The following is a 16,416-nucleotide window of genomic DNA, read 5'->3' as shown; positions in this document are numbered from 1 at the left end:
AGCACTTGAACTAAGCGTATTCCCCACAAAATTAGGTGTCAGGTTCTCTGCTTCTGGATGTCTCTGACCTCTGCACTTCCAGGATCCTTCCCCACTGTGCTTCAGTTGGTTTGCCGGATCGCGTGCACATGCGCAAACGTTTGGGACTAGAGCAATCTCAGGTCTGCCTGCGGCTGCTTGGTAGGCCTCGTTCAGGGTGCTGGCTTCGGAGGGAGGGCGTGCTGCCGTGCGTGCTGCCGTGAGAAACAAAGTATTCAATTTGAATACTGGTTTTCAGGGTAGCAACCGCCCTGTCCCCGAAGCAAGGAGTTGAAGCTGACTACAGTTTCAATAAACGAAAAAAAAATTTTTGGAGCTGCAGCAGCATCACAGGGACCAAGGCAGCCAATGAAATCATTCTTCAGAATGATTTCATGACTGCAACTTGGATACTTACCCTGCCGTGTGTAACCCCGCCCCCTCCCCAACGCTGAAAAGTCTGCTGGGGGATAAACACATGTCGCCCAGCAAACTGCAGCACTGCCTCCCTCACGCCCTCCCTCCGAGTCCTGCAGCTAACACCCTGAACGAGGCCTTACAGCCTCCTGTGATCTCTCCTACTACATTGGAGAACAACCCCGATGGAATTCGGAAGTGCTCGGACGCGTACACGAACGCACGTGCACGCGATCTGGAGAACCAGCTGAAGCACAGTGGGGAAGGATCCAGGAAGTGCATAGGATAGAGACAGCCAGAAGCAGAGAGCCTGACACCCAATTTTGTGGGGATACGCTTCGTTCAAGTGTTCAACACCCAAGATTGTAAGTGGGAATTTTTCCTGATTTAGTTCTACACCTATTGTAATAAAATAATTTGCACCATACAGAAGAAGGGATGCTGTGTGCTCTTCTCATCCACTACAGTATGATTTCATGTGTTTATTATTTGCCCTATACTATTGGATTTATTTGTTTACCAATTTCTATAATATTTTTTATTCTTATTTGTTTTTTACTGCATATTTCACTGACTACTGGGTTCGAGTGCCATTAAAATACTGATTCTATATTTTAAAATCTGTTAACATCTTTTGATATCTTGGTCAATATCAAAAAGGCCGACAATTTGTATTTTTTTCATATTTTTTTTAAAACCCAATGTCATAAGTATCACAAAATGATTTTTTTTCCCCCTGAGGTACGTACAATAACAGGGAAAACATTGAGAGGGATTTAATATCATATTCAAAATAACAAGATCACTTCCTATTCTACCTATTGCCAGATTCACTACAATGCATGCTAAAAACTCTCAGAGAAGTCATATTATATAATATATCATATTTCGAAATGTTTTGGTATTGGGCTAATAAAAAAGATAGAAGACAAATAATGGAATTAATAACGTACAGTAACAGATATTTAATCAATCATTCACTAGAAAGGCCAGCGGACCGTCACCTCTTTTCTACAGGAGGGTTTGTAAGATAATGCTTTTCAATGTGGTTACAGTCTCCTGAAAGGAAAAGGGTTAAGATTGTCAGCAATAAACAAATAGCCTTTCCTAATGAATAAAAAATTATACCAAAATCATTTGTTATCTCCTGCATGTTAACATCCCTATTATGTACATTAATTAGTCAACTAAATTAACTTTAGAAAAGCTGCCACCTAATACAATTAGCAGTTACATTTTATTGCCTAAAATCAATTTGTTCATTCACTTGCATTCAAATGGCTACTGTTAATTAAAGTTGTGAAACGTAGCTCTTGATGCCTTCTTGTTTGACCCTGTTACATTTCAGTGCTGATTAGAACTGTTATTTCTACTGTAGATGTTTGCTCCTACTGTACAAACACAATCAACACAATTAACTTCCTGTAACAGTTCTCACAGGGATCGGGTTGTCGATGTCACCCACGAGTACACACATGGACACACAAACACCAATAGTTAGTAAAGTATAGTTTATTAAAATACTTAGTTGTGGACAGTATTAGACGTCAGAATATCACACGCAAATGGTTTCACAAGAGAACCCCCACACCTTGTACTAGTTACCTGGCGACCTGGCAACATGACGTAGAAAGAGGAAGTATCTTCTTAACTAATTGAAAAAAAGATTTCAACTGTGCTGAATCTGGATCAGACAGGAAACAGGAAGTGCTGTCTGAAGCTTACTGGAGATTTTCAGACTATGTAAGCATAATTACTGCAATATTAGACATTTTACTATGAGACAAAAATTAACTAATTACATGCCTTATGCAACTACAGTAGGCCATCAGAACCAGGAAAAATATAATTCTCATACCACCTCACATACCTTCCCGTGTTTTACTCCTACACACAAAAAAATAATTGTGTGTGAAAATGACCACAACATATTATTCATAATCTTATACTGTATATAAATGTGCAACACATTTGTACACCAGCCACCAGCCAAACAGCTCAGTGGGCCAGTCCACATTCCATAACCTAACCTTTCAGGAGAGGACACCACCACACCCTTCCATTCACTGCTGCGAGTTAACACTGCTCCCACCTCTTGAGGGGACATCATCAAACCCTGTCACAAAGCATGGGCTATAACACTCCCTGTTCCACCGGAGAGGACATCACTTCACCATGACCCTCTCCATTGAGTATTCTCACTGCTGCTAGCTCCATAGGAGGTCAGCGTGGAAGCAGGGGAGAGCCTCTTTTTTTCCACTCTTTCAAACCAATATTTGGTGCATTCATCTGACATGCATTCCTCTGATATGCATTTGATAAAGAATACGTTAGGAATAAGTTGAAACGCAAAAAAATGGCGTAATTCATCAGCTGATTTGACTAATTAGTAAAATGAGAACCATACCCAGGGATATGCTCACATAAAGAGACAAAGGAAATTCAAAACAGTTATACTGTAGTCTTCCAATACAAGGGAGTGGCATACATTTAGTAACTTGGAATTGGATAGAGTGATACATCTTCCACTCATGCTAGTATCTGATAGGACAGAATTTGCATCTTCTAATTTGGAATAGTATTGTGTATAACGAATGTGTATGTTAATATAGTGGGTTGTCTTAGAAGAGAAGATAAATTACATCATCTGCCCAAGACCAATGCCCGTGTGTGAAAACAAAAGTACCATCCAGAGAAAGACACTAAACAAAAGCTTTGTTTTTGTGGACAACTGTACACAACAATTCATACAGCATTTAATCAGTACCAGTATAGCCATACAAACTACAAGTCCTCCAATCAGGACAGCCGCTCTATAAGCAAGAGCACTGGTCATTGAAGAAAAAATAGAACGGAACCAATGGTCCACTACTCTTTAGCATAGAGTATAGAGGCCTGTTCCTTAATGTGTTGGGTCAGATCATGGATAGGGTTTGTAAAAAGGTTAGGCTGACACGGAGGCGTGTTCAAAGAGTAGAAATCGTTTATTATGAGCACAGTATCAATACGAGAGTAGCCATGTGTAAAAATGGTGTACATATCTTTCTCATGCTGGCAGTAATCCTGGTAAGTATGCAGGGTTGCCAGTAAAAATCATGGAGGTTTGCCCTCAAACCCTAGTGAAGTGTCATATGTAACAAAGGAAGTGACAACATGCTTTGTGTCCACTGTTAGTGACACAAAGGGTGGGTCTGTTTCTGTTTTTTTTTTTTTATTACTTTGTGGGGTGTGCCACTAACTTATTAGCAAAATGCAGCCCAAACCACAAACCTGAATCTCATCCTGGGAGTGCCCACATAGCCCCACCCCTTCCCAACACTGCCCACAATTTTCAATTTGGCCCAGTATCTGAAGAGGAGATTACACAAGCGCTCTTCAAACTAAAACTAAGCAGCCAATGCGGACCTGACTTACTACAATCTAGGTTCCTACGACTTGGTGCCCCAGCCATTGCCAAACCAATTGCTTCCATAGTCAACTCTATTCTGTCTGCAGGCCATATCCCTAAGACCTGGAAAACTGCCAGAGTTGTCCCAATCTTCAAAAGTGGGAACAAAAACACTGTCTCAAACTACAGACCAATCTCACTTCTCCCAATTCTATCCAAAGTCATGGAAAAATGTGTCCACTCCCAATTAAGCGACTACTACACCAAGACAAATTTCCCTAGCCAATTCCAATCTGGCTTTCATCCCAATCACTCCACTGTAACTACCCTGCTAAAAGTTTGCAATGAAATCCAGTGTGGAATGGAACGGGGACAACTCACTGGTGCAGTATTCCTAGATTTTGCATAGGCTTTTGATACAGTTGATCATGCTATCCTGCTTGACAATCTCCAGAGCTCTGGAATAGGGAAGCATGCTTTAAACTGGTTTCAGTCCTACCTATCAGGAAGATCCCAACATGTGTCCATCTCAGGCTCTAGCTACAACCCCATGGATATCACCTGTGGTGTCCCGCAAGGCTCTGTTCTGGGCCCCCTACTCTTCTCAGTGTTCATTAATGATCTTCCCACAGCTTGTAAGGAAGCCTCAATACACATGTATGCAGATGACACAATCCTATATGCACACAGCCATAGCCTCTCTGACCTTCAACACATACCTCTCTCATCTTCAACACATACTTCAGTCTGACTTTTTGAGACTCGAAAACTGGATTTCCCAAAACAGACTGTTTTTAAACACTGACAAGACTGTAACAATGGTATTTGGGACCAAGACTAAATTCTTAATGCTTCCAGCGACTGAGCTCCATATTAGAACCAACACTAACACCACCCTAACCGCTGTCACTAGTTTTAAATACCTGGGATTATGGTTTGACTCCCACTTAACATTCGGAAAGCACATTGATACCCTGACAACCAAGACCTATGCCAAACTAGGGGTACTTTACAGGAACAAATCCTCCCTAAGTCTCCTGGTCAGAAAGCGTATCACACAGCAGATGCTAATGCCAATTATTGACTATGGAGACATAGTATATGGCACGGCACCTCAACCCCACCTTATCAAACTTGACACCCTCTACAATTCAATTTGTCGTTTTGTTCTCTAATGCAACTACAACACACATCACTGTGAAATGCTCAAAGAACTAGATTGGTCATCACTAGAGTCTAGGCTCAAAGTTCACCTTTCCTGTCTTGCCTTTAAATTCTTTATGGGCAAGCTACCCAGCTACCTGAACAAGCTCCTTACCCCCACCACATGCAGAACTTATCACCTGAGATCAGACTCCAAAAGACTGTTCATGGTCCCAAGGCTCAACAAAGTATCCGGCCGTTCCTCCTTCTCTTACCGTGCACCCCACAACTGGAACAACCTACCAGAGACTCTCACATCCACCACCAGTTTAATTTCTTTCAAATCCAAGGCTGTCTCACATTTTAATCTGGTCTGTAACTGTTTCATTCGCCCATAACATATATTTTCTTTAACTGTGCATGCAATGTCTTGTATATAATGTATAAAGAAGAAAAAGCAGGCACACGGTCTTACTCAAAAGGAGGTTTAATATGCCATAAAGTCCAACGTTTCGGCAGTCAAATACTGCCTTTCTCAAGGTGAAGGCTACCAAACACATGAAAACAGTCAAAATATATACCACCCCCCCTGATACTCACCCCTCCCCATTCTGCCACTTAACCAGGATGTTGACGCCCACCTGATGACATCAGAGCTACCATCCTAAATGCCCTATTTTCTATACCTTTATTTTATTGCCTAAAATCAGTTCGAGTCTGCCTGCCATATATTTCAGTGCAAGCTGATTACACACTGTGTCCAGGGACCTGGCAGAGCTGGTGGATCTCCCTTAGGGGAGAGGTGGAAACAACTCAATTAAGAAAGGAGGAACCTTCTGGATGGAGTACTCCAAAAGAATGTGCGGCTAAGTGACGACCACGATGAGGGGCAGTCTGCCTATGGAGATGACATTAAAGATGCCCTGGTTCAAAAGATCCCTCCTGTGTGAGTGTGGAGTTATTCCCCGGGAGGATGCACCAAGAAGGAGTTCCCCATCAGATACTTCCCCCTGCTGCCGCAGAGATCCTGATGGGGTGGAGGTGCTGTACCAGATGTGAGTGGGACTCAGAGCAGACTACCTCAGACGCTTGTCATGGTGATACTTCCACCATACCAACCCAGCTGGAGACTCAGGAGTCCTGTTACCAGCAGGTGCACCACACATATACATCCATGTAATTGGGGGATTTTCTTACATATGGGGTCAGGATCAGAAGGGCCCAGGGAAAACACCGTTACACGAGTAAAATAGCCAGCTCTGTTCTTTGCGTGCAGGACAAAGCAATCAAGAGTACTCTTCTTTGATCAAGACAAAGGAATCTTATTCAGGGTTTACAGTATACTTATCTCTTAGAAAAACTGTCACACTAATCATTTTACTACTTGCATTCTCTCTGCGCATGCTCCAAATACCTCCCTCCCATACCTGTATCTCCTTTGTTTCATGTTATCTGTTGCTGGGCCTAGCTGTGTGGGATGCATAGTGTAAGTCTCGCTGTCCTGTGTTAGGAATTCCCAGGTTGGTTTTTATATATTGCCTTTTCTCTGAGACATTAACTCATTACTTGCTGGATCCCTCTGGCCAAATCTTGAACAGTCTTTTTTCTTATGAACAAATACTGTCTCTCTTCTTACCCAGAATCCTCTGAGGGTAAAGTCCAGGGGTGTTTCAGGTCCAACAGGTTACTATTATCCTGTATACAAATACAACACTCCTTGCCAATGAGTGCACAAGTTCCTCCTTTCACAGCTAGCACATAGTCCAATACCATTCAATTTTGCAAGACAACAGTACGTATAGTGACCATTTCAGTAGTCATTTGTTCCAAAAGATCCACAGCCATTGCAGATTTGTTCCATCATCTTAGCAAGATCCCGTATTTGATCCACAGTATGAGTAATACCATAAATGAAAATCAAGACAGAAAATAATCTTTCTGTTTTACTCAAATGCTTGAAATCTCTCTTGTTCCTCTGAAAACTCTGATGACCAAGTGTGTCTTTTAGATGTGGCAGGTTTGATATATTCAAAATACCATGATCTGACCAGTTGTATAGTAACCAGGGATATGCATGATTTCCACAAATAAAATAAGTCCCGTGAAACGTTAAGCGGGCCCCACTGATTTTCTGGAGTAGATTGGGGCCTAACCGCAGAATGCTCCATGTTATCACATGGGAGTGATTATTCCAGGTCAAAATCACATTATTTCCCCCTTGCTCCGTGAAAGTAGAGTGTGGTTGTATCAAGTTAGTTCAGTTAACAGTTTCGATCCTTCTGCATATCTCCTTCGCTTCCCATTGGCAGCATAGGTACACCTCCCTACCTATCAAGGGGAATGTGTGTACATACCCAACAGTTTGAAATATTCAGTTGATCAGCATATTTATAGGTGGCCTTGAGATACCCATTATTATAGTGTCGCCACGGTAATGTGTCTCTTGGGTAATGTGTCTCTCGGGTGCCTCTGGAAAAATAGATATGTTGCAAAAAGAAATACAAAAATAGAATCATAGTTCCTGCTATAAAAAATAACTTCCAAATGTGACCAGGCATCATTGTAGGTGTCTGATCTAGAATGTGGGTATTATTATTATCATGTGTGTGTGTGCGTGTGTGTGTGTGTGTGTATGTTGGTGGTTGTGTAGATATGTGTGTGTATACTCTATCCAATTAAATCACAGAATATCATTTCATTTAACTAAACAATAGATTATACGAGAAAATATATAATTTCTTCACTGTCTCCCTGGAAGACAGATTCAGCAGTTTCTTTGACATTTTCACCATTCCCCTAGAGAATGGATTCAGCCGTTTAGTCGTCAGCAGGGTCTGCCACCTTTCGAGTATAGAAAGCATATGTAGCCGGGTCCCCTCTGCTCGGCGACCCCCCCCCCCCTCATTACCTCCACGCCGGGAGCGATGGCGAGTGCTGCCGGAGCCAAGCGGCAGACCCGCCGGAGGTTCTGGAGGGTGGGGGCTGAGCAGGGAGCGCTCTGGTGCTCTGGAGGCTCCGCGGCGGCCCGAAATTGCAGGGCGCCACCATATTGTCTTTCACGTATGCGCAGTGCGGGAGGTAGAGGCGGCGGCCACCAGAGTGCTTGCTCATGCGCAGTGATAGCGCGCGAATGCGGGCCAATGAGAGGAGGGCTCTAAGCAGGGACTACAGGTCCCATGAGCCTTAGAGCAAATAGGGCTGTAGCATCTCCCTGCAGAGGAGATTAGATACATTTCGCGCGCTGGAGGAGCACGTTAGTCAGGACCAGGAAGAACTAGGGGAAGGATGTGAGTGCAGGGGTCTGTGACCCACTGCATTAGGCCAGCAGCCCCCTAGGCCCCAGTTAGGTCCTGAGCTCTTCACAGCTTGTGGTGCTACAGGGACAGGCCCTAGATTAGGGACCCTACCACCTTAGTACTAGTGTTAGTTAGGGACACAGCAGACGCTGCGCTCCCCGAGAACAGGCTTGGGCTCAAGCCTACGCCCAAAGAGACAAAGACTATTTCCAGGGTGGGATCGCCCCTGGCGGACCCCCGTTCAAGGAAGGGCCGGATCGCAGACCGGATCACCAAGCGGCGGATCCACCAACAAATCATATATATTCTCACATAGTGGCAGCGCTGACCACGGGACAACGGGGTTAACTGTGGACACGGTGTGGGGGTACACGGTAGTGGGTGCAAGGTACACTCCTAGTGGAGTGAATGACACTTGGGACTACGCTACATATTGTGGAGTTACCCCCTAGGGGAGTAGTATTTTAAAGTACACAGTGGTTGTTGCTGATACTGATGTAAAGTGTTACGGTTATTCTGCATATACAGTAAACTGGTTATATACATCTCAGTGTATGTATTTATTGTGTATGTGGGTCCTGTGTAGGCAACCTTCTACATTCCTAGAACCCTGCACAGGAGGAGGCGCTGCAAACCAGATCAATCCAGAAGATTCACCCCAGGTTCCCAGTAAGCGGAGGCTCAGGCCTTTTGTGAACCTACAGGTATATGCACCACACCTGGTAACACATAGGTTTCCCCTCACACACACTATATCTGTGATTGGGATAAGGGAAGTACCCGTTACACATATATCCACATAGATTTCCCGTACACATAAACAGCTGTGTTGGTACCCAGGATAACCTGAAATGGTCTCTCTAATGAGCTACGAAAAGGGAATATCAAACATGCCATTTCACCAATATCCTGGTTTCAAAAAGTTGCTGACTTGTAGGTCCTTAGACTGTGCATCTATGAACTGTAGGGAAACTCTTCATATACCATTAGTTAGACATGATATAAATATCTGCTGCTTTCAGATCTAGTGGGGGGAACACCTCATATCAATTGGTCACCCCGTAATTATTTAATCTGACATGCATTCCTCTGACATGCATTCCTCTGACATGCATTCCTCTGACATGCATTCCTCTGGCATGCATTCCTCTGGCATGCATTCCTCTGGCATGCATTCCTCTGGCATGCATTCCTCTGACATGCATTCCTCTGACATGCATTCCTCTGACATGCATTCCTCTGACATGCATTCCTCTGACATGCATACCTCTGACATGCATTCTTCTGACATGCATTCCTCTGGCATGCATTCCTCTGACATGCATTCTTCTGACATGTATTCTTCTAACATGCAGCCCTCTGACATGCATTCTTCTGACATGCATACCTCTGACATGCATTCCTCTGACATGCATTCCTCTGACATGCATTCCTCTGACATGCATTCCTCTAACATGCATTCCTCTGGCATGCATTCCTCTGACATGTATTCTTCTAACATGCAGCCCTCTGACATGCATTCCTCTGACATGCCTTCCTCTGACATGCATTCCTCTGACATGCATACCTCTGACATGCATTCCTCTGACATGCATTCCTCTGACATGCATTCTTCTGACATGTATTCTTCTAACATGCAGCCCTCTGACATGCATTCCTCTGACATGCATTCCTCTGACATGCATTCTTCTGGCATGTATTCCTCTGACATGCATTCCTCTGACATGCATTCCTCTGACATGCATTCCTCTGACATGCATTCCTCTGACATGCATTCTTCTGACATGCATTCCTCTGACATGCATTCCTCTGACATGCATCCCTCTGAAAAGCATCCCTCTGACATGCATTCCTCTGACATGCATTCCTCTGACATGAATTCCTCTGACATGCATTCCTCTGACATGAATTCCTCTGACATGCATCCCTCTGACATGCATTCCTCTGAAATGCATTCCTCTGACATGCATTCCTCTGACATGCATTCCTCTAACATGCATTCCTCTGACATGCCTTTTTCTGACATGCATTTTTCTGACATGCATTCTTCTGACATGCATTCTTCTGACATGCATTCCTGACATGTATTCCTCTGACATGCATTCCTCTGACATGCATTTCTCTGACATGCATTCCTCTGACATGCATTCCTCTGACATGCATTTTTCTGACATGCATTCCTCTAACATGCATCCCTCTGACATGCATTCCTCTGACATGCATTCCTCTGACATGCATTCCTCTGACATGCATACCTCTGACATGCATACCTCTGACATGCATAACTCTGACATGCATTCCTCTGACATGCATTCCTCTGACATGCATTTTTCTGACATGCATTCTTCTGACATGCATTCCTCTAACATGCATTCCTGACATGCTTTCCTCTGACATGCATTCCTCTAACATGCATTCCTAACATGCATTCCTCTGACATGCATTCCGCTGACATGCATTCCTCTAACATGCATTCCTCTGACATGCATTTTTCTGACATGCATTCTTCTGACATGCATTCCTCTAACATGCATTCCTCTGACATGCATTTTTCTGACATGCATTTTTGTGACATGCATTCTTCTGACATGCATTCCTCTAATATGCATTCCTCTAATATGCATTCATCTGACATGCATTCCTCTGACATGCATTCCTGACATGCATTCCTCTGACATCCATTCCTCTGACACGCATTCCTCTAACATGCATTCCTCTGACATGCATTTTTCAGACATGCATTCTTCTGACATGCATTCCTCTAACATGCATTCATCTGACATGCATTCCTCTGACATGCATTCCTCTGACATGCATTCCTCTGACATGCATTCCTCTGACATGCATTCTTCTGACATGCATTCTTCTGACATGCATTCCTCTAACATGCATTCCTCTGACATATTCCTCTAACATGCATTCCTCTGACATGCATTCCTCTGACATGCATTCCTCTGACATGCATTCCTCTAACATGCATTCCCCTGACATGCATTTTTCTGACATGCCTTCTTCTGACATGCATTCCTCTAACATTCATTCCTCTGACATATTCCTCTAACATGCATTCCTCTGACATGCATTCCTCTGACATGCATTCCTCTGACATGCATTCCTCTGACTTGCATTCCTCTGACTTGCATTCCTCTGACATGCATTCCTCTGACATGCATTCCTCTGACATGCATTCCTCTGACGTGCATTTTTCTGACATGCATTCCTCTAACATGCATCCCTCTGACATGCATTCCTCTGACATGCATTCCTCTGACATGCATTCCTCTGACATGCATACCTCTGACATGCATACCTCTGACATGCACACCTCTGACATGCATTCCTCTGACATGCATTCCTCTGACATGCATTTTTCTGACATGCATTCTTCTGACATGCATTCCTCTAACATGCATTCCTGACATGCTTTCCTCTGACATGCATTCCTCTAACATGCATTCCTATCATGCATTCCTCTGACATGCATTCCGCTGACATGCATTCCTCTGACATGCATTCCTCTAACATGCATTCCTCTGACATGCATTCCTCTAACATGCATTCCTCTGACATGCATTTTTCTGACATGCATTCTTCTGACATGCATTCCTCTAACATGCATTCCTCTGACATGCATTTTTCTGACATGCATTTTTGTGACATGCATTCTTCTGACATGCATTCCTCTAATATGCATTCCTCTAATATGCATTCATCTGACATGCATTCCTCTGACATGCATTCCTGACATGCATTCCTCTGACATCCATTCCTCTGACACGCATTCCTCTAACATGCATTCCTCTGACATGCATTTTTCAGACATGCATTCTTCTGACATGCATTCCTCTAACATGCATTCCTCTGACATGCATTCCTCTGACATGCATTCCTCTGACATGCATTCCTCTGACATGCATTCCTCTGACATGCATTCTTCTGACATGCATTCTTCTGACATGCATTCCTCTAACATGCATTCCTCTGACATATTCCTCTAACATGCATTCCTCTGACATGCATTCCTCTGACATGCATTCCTCTGACATGCATTCCTCTGACATGCATTCCTCTAACATGCATTCCCCTGACATGCATTTTTCTGACATGCCTTCTTCTGACATGCATTCCTCTAACATTCATTCCTCTGACATATTCCTCTAACATGCATTCCTCTGACATGCATTCCTCTGACATGCATTCCTCTGACTTGCATTCCTCTGACTTGCATTCCTCTGACATGCATTCCTCTGACATGCATTCCTCTGACAGGGTCATATGAAACCTTTTGAACTGGGACTTTTCTTCAAAATGATAAACAATAGCACGAGTTTCTTGTACTACTTTGTGTCAATCTTGTGTTAATCTTTCTTTGCTTGCACTTGTTAGCAAATTATTTAAGTATTATTAGGAGTTCTATGAACTATTCCATGTGGGCCTCACATTATCCCTTTTCTAAACACACCTCTGTGCTCCCCACTACAGCTGAGCAAAGAGTGGTAGTAGTGGGCTATCAGCATGTATGGAACCCTTGGCGTTAACATGTAATCCCACAAAAATATAGGAGACAGAAATATATCAAAATTGATAGAATTTAATATAACACAAAAAATAATAAGACTGGGAAACAATATGGTCTGTAAAATGTTCAGAGCTGCGCTAAAAACCTATAGTAGCTAAGGAACAGACAAAAAGCAGGGTCAAAAAGTGCAAAGGGAATAACTAGGCAAACAAAAGAAAATTGCAAGAAACTACAGTGCTACATGTTATAGCAATAATAGCAGGGGACAATTAAATAAACGGGTGAATCATGGAAATGTAATACAAGACAAAAACTAAAAGGTACCTGATAATCAATATTACTGGAAGCCAGATAAAAAGGAACAGAGAAAGTCGCAGGGCTAGGGAAAAAGAATAACCTGACTCCTAACCTGTAAATAAAAGGTTTATTTATTTATAAAAATATTTTACCAGGAAGTAATACATTCAGAGTTACCTCTCGTTTTCAAGTATGTCCTGGGCACCGAGTTAAGACAAATAATACATGGTTACAAATACAGTTGCATAAATGAACAGGGTATACATTATATACAAGACATTGCATGCACAGTTAAAGAATATATATATTATGGGTGTATGTAACAGTTACAGACCAGATTAAAATGTGAGACAGCCTTAGATTTAAAACAACTTAAACTGGTGGTGGATGTGAGAGTCTCTGGTAGGTTGTTCCAGTTGTCGGGTGCACGGTAGGAGAAGGAGGAACGTCCGGATACTTTGTTGAGCCTTGGGACCATGAACAGTCTTTTAGAGTCATATCTCAGATGATGAGTGCTGCATGTGGTAGGGGTGAGGAGCTTGTTCAGATAGGCGGGTAGCTTGCCCAGAAAGTATTTGAAGGCAAGACAGGAGAGATGAACTTTGCGCCTAGACTCAAGTGATGACCAATCTAGTTCTTTGAGCATTTCGCAGTGATGTGTGTTGTAGTTGCATTAGAGAACAAAACGACACATTGAATTGTAGAGGGTATCAAGTTTGCTAAGGTGGGTTTGAGGTGCCGAGACATATACTATGTCTCCATAGTCAATAATTGGCATTAGCATCTGCTGTGCGATACGCTTGACTACAATAATAGACTGGGTGGGGTTTAATACCCAATCTACTGTAAGATGATAGCTGGCCTCAGGACTGTTCTAGTTCTAACCAGTTCTGGGCCTGAACTTGATTTCTCTGTGCACCCCTACTTCTCTGTGAGGTGTACTGCGAGAGGGAATCATAACATAGTCAGAGAGGCTGACAGCTTTCTTGGAGCCCAGGACTAGAGACTCCTCCTGTATCCCCCCTATCAGTGACACTTCAAGTCCCACCCTCTCTTTCTCTTTTACTTACCCTTCTTAATTCTTCTCTCTCTCTTTCCCCTCAATGCTTTACTAGCCATTAAGGTAGCCAATGGGGGTAGATAGGGTATTTTAGTATTTGTTAAAAAATCGTTTTTTTTTCTTTCTTTTTTTATAATGGACAAAAGTCTGATTAACAATATGTGACTCACCTGGCTATGGCCTATTAGTATAGCGGGTGTGTATTAGGCTTGTTGGAGATGGGTAGGGGGGATGAAGGGGGTAGTTGCCCTAGGGTTGGTGGTTCGGACACCTTGGGTGGTGGTGGTAGGGGTTAACCCCTTGGTTATCTTAGCGATTATTAAAGCATTGCATTGCAAAGCTTTAGTAGCCACTAAGGTATCCAATGGGGTATGTAGTGCCGTTTAATGTTAATATTAGCCCATTTTTAGTCCTTTGTGGGCAGTTAGTCATAGAAAACCATGACTAGTTGGCCAATTGGACTAATTGGACTATTAAGGCGCTAATATTTACTGTAATGTATTTTAAGGTATATTGTATTATCTATTTCAGGTTGGTTAAACTTATCTTACCCTAATATATTATTACAATTTTTTTGGCTATTATATATATATATATATATATGTGTTACTACTGTGAAGCGCTATGTACATTAATGGCGCTATATAAATAAAGACATACAATACTATATATATATGTAACCCTGCTTCCCCCCCTCCCCCAGACTCTACGGTGGTGTCTAGGGTGCATGAGGGCAGATTACATGCGGTGTGGTGCGTACCTGTGAGGAACAGGAGGGCCTGAGCTTCCCATGATGTTGTGGGGGAGCCAGGACCAGGCTTCTGGGGTGGTAGGAAACAAAAGAAAACAGCGCACAACGCCAAATAGTGAAGCAAATTCAACAATATATTATAGAATTAAAAAGGGTGTAATATATCTGCGTACATGAAAAAAGTTGGTAAAAGGCATGTAGTGTGTATCACACTGTTTACCACTCGGCAGCTGTTAGCTGTAGATTCAGGTGCTTGCTTCCCTGAAGAAGTAGTTAATTCTACGAAACTAGTTGGATGTAACATTCTATTGCTTTATATCTGCTTACATTGGCCTTTGTCTATGTATTGGCCTGTCCTGTTTTTATTTCATCCTGTGTGCTGTTTTGGACACTTGTGAGAGACTTTGTAAGACTGTTCAAACTTCCCTATTGAATCCACCACTGCTGTGTAGACAGTGACGCCATTACACAGCGTCCCGCGACGGAGCGGCATCGTGGCATGCTGAGGGCACCCCAGCAAGCTGCGTTTTAACCTCTGTGCAGAGGATACACCTGCCGAGGTACAGGAGCAGCTTCATATCGGCCAGGAAGCAGGAGCGATATCACCGAGCCCCAGTACCAGCTGCTGAACCTGGCTGCATGAAGGGAAATCCCCTTGGGAGTGAAAAGACTGACGTCCTGCCCCAGAATCAACTGAGCTGCAGCAGCAGAGGGAAGCAAGCACCTGAATCTACAGCTAACAGCTGCCGAGTGGTAAACAGTGTGATACACACTACATGCCTTTTACCAACTTTTTTCATGTACGCAGATATATTACCCCCTTTTTAATTCTATAATATATTGTTGAATTTGCTTCACTATTTGGCGTTGTGCGCTGTTTTCTTTTGTTTCCATTCTCTTAGTGTGTGTGGGGTGCTGAGCCACCCCTGCGTTTACAGCTGCAGACGCCATTATCCCCAACACGGTTATGTGGCACTTATTATTTAATGTATAATTATCTCACTGTGGGAGTTGTGGTTTAATTTTTTATAAATTTTTTATCACAAAATTGATGGTATAGTCACTGCACTGTATATATTTATACATTTAAACTTTATAGGTAGTTAGGTAGTAGCGCACAGTTTTGTTTTTTGTGTTTTCTGGGGTGGTAGCCTCCATGATCTGTTAGTGGTGCAGCGACTCCATCTTCTATACTCCCAGGAATATGGGACAGGACCTGTATAGAAGAACCCCTTGGGTCCCAGGGTAGTACTTTCCAAGTCACACACAGTCTTTACGGATGAAGAATAGTCTCTTTATTTGACAACTCAACAATATCCCAACGATAGGGGCTTCCAACAGCCGCAACACAATTGCCAGGACGGGTTATACGCCACTCGCCTTCGCCCAGATAGTTCCTCCTCTCCTTCCCTCCAAGTCACTCTTCCGGCAGGATGGTCTGAGCTAGGGCTTCAATACCCCATGGCCCACCCCCGAGGTTAGCCTCGCGGTGGGTCTTGGATTCTCCCCATCACCCCTGGCAGTGGG

The sequence above is a fragment of the Ascaphus truei genome, chromosome 2 (assembly GCF_040206685.1).
Source record: "Ascaphus truei isolate aAscTru1 chromosome 2, aAscTru1.hap1, whole genome shotgun sequence".
NCBI lineage: Eukaryota > Metazoa > Chordata > Amphibia > Anura > Ascaphidae > Ascaphus > Ascaphus truei.
The sequence above is the reverse complement of the archived record's forward strand: the minus strand, read 5'-3'. Positions refer to the sequence as shown.